The following is a 4,277-nucleotide window of genomic DNA, read 5'->3' as shown; positions in this document are numbered from 1 at the left end:
AATAGAGTATCGTCTTGGTCTGCTGACTGGCTGCCCCGAGTGGGTCCATGAAGGGACTGTGGCCTCCAATACACGTGTGGAGATGGACGGCCATGATGGCTGGCTGACGACTGAGAACCCAGTCCCTGCAAGTAATTTATTATTTGGTGCCCCTTTTCTGTGTTTTCTTATATGTATGGATGGGATTATTTAAAGCTATGGTATAGTCAATATTTAAGTGATGAAATAGTTTTATAACATTATTGACACAATGATTGTGGTTTTTGTTAAACAACAAAACTAACACTCTCTTAATGAGATTGTACATCTATGGATCTTACTGACAGCTAGTGGTTGTGGTTAGAAAATAATTTGTTTAGATCTTCCATCTAGAATTCATAAAGTACTATTTTCAGATATTTACCAAAAATTCATGACTTGCATTCATGACATATTCTGTTCTTTAAGATTTTTCAATGAGCAAGGATAATAAAAAAATAGAATGCCATTGTGTTCTGATTATTATTAGATGTTCTGTTTCCTGATTTAGATTTTGTCTATTTCAATAGGTTGCTGGATATACAGGTGGAGAAAGCAGCAGGGAGGAATAATATTGAGGAGAGCTAGGAAAATTAGGCCTAATTCTAAGACCTAAGAGAATTAGACTCTTTCTGTGGTCTGCAAGCTAGGTCTGCAGACTCGAGGTAGAATTACATGAAGGAAGGCTAAGAGAATCAGGCCTAACATAAGGCCTCTTAGAATAAGACTCTTTCTGTGGTCTGCAAGCTAGGTCTGCAGACTAAATCCAGCCATCCATCTAATTTTATAAATAAAGTTTTATTGGAAGACAGCCACTCTTATTTGTTTTCCAACTATCTACAGCTGCTTTTAGCTATGACGGCAATGTCATGGCCACAGTGACTCTCTGGCCCTCATCACACAAAATGTTTATAATCGAGCCCTTTCAGAAAATGTTTGTCAATTCCTACTTTATTTTATGTCCTCCCATTAGCTGGTAGGATTTGAGTATGGCAGTGGTACCTGTATCTTCTAAAGAAAGTGTGTTCCCAGTTCTTGAGGAAGACCCAAGTAGCATACAGTGAAGAAGGCATGATCTCAGACGAGTTTCCAAGCCCTTCACATTCTGGCGAGGAATGAATTCTCCAAATAAAACGACTTGAGAGCATTAGAATTAGTCTCCAAAAAATAGAATCCCAGAGTCTCTAACTTTGCACAAAACTCCGTATGTGGTTGAGTCTCCATTTTCTATCACCAATCTATTCTTCCTGAGCGCTGGACTCACATATCCATTCAAGGATCAGACAAGACATCCTGGATGACAAAGGCATCTCTAACTAAACCTGCTCCAGAGAAACTTCTTGAGTCTTCCTTTCCCAACTTATTCTTCTCTAGGCTTCTGTAGTTCAGGAATTGGTACCACCACTTACCCAACCATCCACGTACCCATCCTTGACTAATACTCACCGTTGATTTCCAGCTTGCACTCATATTCCACGCCCAATTCCTCTTTAGGTCACATAGGCACAGTTTTCAATGAACAGCTTGGATTTGACCAGTTTTCAGGATCTCCTCTACTATAACCCTGATCCAAATCATCATCATCTCTTCCCTTGAACAGATCATATTAAAACCTCCAATGTTTTAAAATCACATTCAAATGTCTTCCCACAAAAAATAAGTAAGTGAGGTGATGGATATGTTAATCAGTTTGATTTAAGCATTCCACATTGTCTATCAAATCATCACATTGTACCCCATAAATACATAGTTGTGGTTTTAATTGAAAATTAAATTAAATTAAAATAATAAAATCACATTCTACAAAGTCCTATGTGATCTGGCCTCAGCTGTGCTCCTATTCCTCAGGGAGAAGGAGCTTGCTCCTGCCTCAGAGCCACATTTGAACTTTCTGTTCCTCCTTTCAGAGATTCATCAAGTTTCCTGCTTGAACATCACTTCTCCAGGTTTTTCTGAGCTACGTTCTATGAGCTCTGCAGCATCCCCTCTAATCCACACATGAATGGGCACAAGACATGAATGGTTTGACTATCTTCATAGTCAGACTATTTTTCTTTATAAAACTCACCACTGTCTTTTAGTGTAGATTTATCATTCTATTATTTATTTTTACTTTTTTTGCTCCATTTATTAAATTATAATTTTCTTCTAAAAGGAAAAAAATTCATGAAACCTTACCACCTAGAGCAGAGCCAGACACATAGCAGAACCTCAAGAAATGGTAGAACCACTAATTTATTCCAATAATTAATTCATACATTTAAATGACAGTGGGAATATATTAAGGGCATATTTATAAAGACTCTAATTTCTTAGTCAAGGTATGTCATTTATGGTCTCTGAATTGCCTCAGTACTCCCAATCAACTCAAATAAAACACATTTGCCCTTCATGACCATCTGAATTATATGTTTGTTTGTTTTTGCAGATAGTAGTAGGTATTTTCATGCTACTTGAGGTGTTAGATAGTTATTTAAGACAGCTTGAACTGTTGTAGCAAAATACCATAGACTAGGTGGCTTGAACAACAGATATTTGTTTCTCATTGCTCTGGAGGCTGGGAAGTCCAAGATCAAATCTTCCTGGTCTACAGATGGCCACCTCCATGCCATATCCTCATATGGCAGAAAGAGAGAGGCAGTAAATATCATCAAGGGACCTCGACTCTCATGACCTCACCTAAAGCTAACTTAGAGGTCTACTTCCAAACACCATCACACTAGAGATTAGGGCTTCAGTATGTGACTTTTGGGGGGAAATATAAGCATTCAATTCATAGTATTATCTTTCTTAAAACAAAGCAGTCAAACTGGTTTTAAGGACAAATAGTTAAAGGAAATGGCTAAGTTAGCTAAGCTAAGAATGTGCAGCTAGAATGATGTGAACTTTCATTTTACCTCCATGATGGGTGCTGCAATTTGTCATTAGTCCCTTGAGAACAATATAATAGCTTCACGTTACAGTTGAGAAATGGTGTTAACCAAATTTCTTAAAGTGGTAAGTATTTATTATTTCTCCTAAAATCTTTCTAGAATGGAGATGACTCATTTTTCAGATGTTATTCATCTTAGTTACTCATTATAGTTTATGACAAATGTTATTTATGCCCTCTCAAATCTGACTGGTTGTTCAAAATTAAACAATTCATTGTGCTTTGTCACTTTTGTCAAATAGTTGTGATTTTATACTTCTACAGCTATACTTCTGTAGCTATTTTAAGGGATGAGAATATTAGAATTTGAGCCATATTCTGATCCTGCTTTATTTTTTTCCTCCAAAATGTTTTTGTATCTGAAAAACTGAAGCTATAGACTTCCTGTTCTATATACAGAAATAATTATGGTGTGAATTTTTGTTTTCTTTTAACATTTTTCTTCATTAATTAATATTAGTGATTATTCTCAAATTCTGGTATATGTCATTATCACCTGGTATATATATATATTTTTTCTTTTTTTTTGTAGAGACAGAGTCTCACTTTATGGCCCTCGGTAGAGTGCCGTGGCCTCACACAGCTCACAGAAACCTCCAACTCCTGGGCTTAAGCGATTCTCTTGCCTCAGCCTCCCGAGTAGCTGGGACTACAGGCACCCGCCACAACGCCCGGCTATTTTTTGGTTGCAGTTTGGCCGGGGCTGGGCCTGAACCCGCCACCCTCGGTATATGGGGCTGGCGCCTTAGCGACTGAGCCACAGGTGCAGCCCACCTGGTATATTGTTAAAGATGCAGAGGCCTAATTCCCCCATAGCCCCAGTGATGAAGAAAGTGTCAGGTAGAAGTAGAGCATCTTCTTCATCTTCAACAGCTGAACAGCCATAGTTTTTGTATAGTATATAAGACATGTATTCTCACTCAACCGGAAGCAGAAATATACTTACTTATTTAAGGCATAGGAGAAATATTGAGACTCAAATGACAACTTTAACTATAACACAGAGCAACAGCCTGGAATATGAAAAGATGAAAAGCAATGAAAGAACTAAACAACTCAATAGAGGCAACAAAATTTGAGCTGGCTATTTCAGAAAACCTGATAGGTAAATTGGAAGCCTTATTTATACAATAGTCACACACAGTATGCCAGGTGTGTGGTGGAAGTGACCAAGCACAGAGCTTACTCTGTAGCTGTGGTTCTTCCTAATGCTGCGACCTTTAATACAGTTCCTCATGTTGTGGTGACCCCCAACCATAAAATTATTTTCGTTGCTACTTCTTAACTGTAATTGTGCTACTGTTATGAATCGTAATGTAAATATCTG

Source organism: Nycticebus coucang, chromosome 20 (assembly GCF_027406575.1).
Source record: "Nycticebus coucang isolate mNycCou1 chromosome 20, mNycCou1.pri, whole genome shotgun sequence".
NCBI lineage: Eukaryota > Metazoa > Chordata > Mammalia > Primates > Lorisidae > Nycticebus > Nycticebus coucang.
This window is presented reverse-complemented; position numbering follows the sequence as displayed.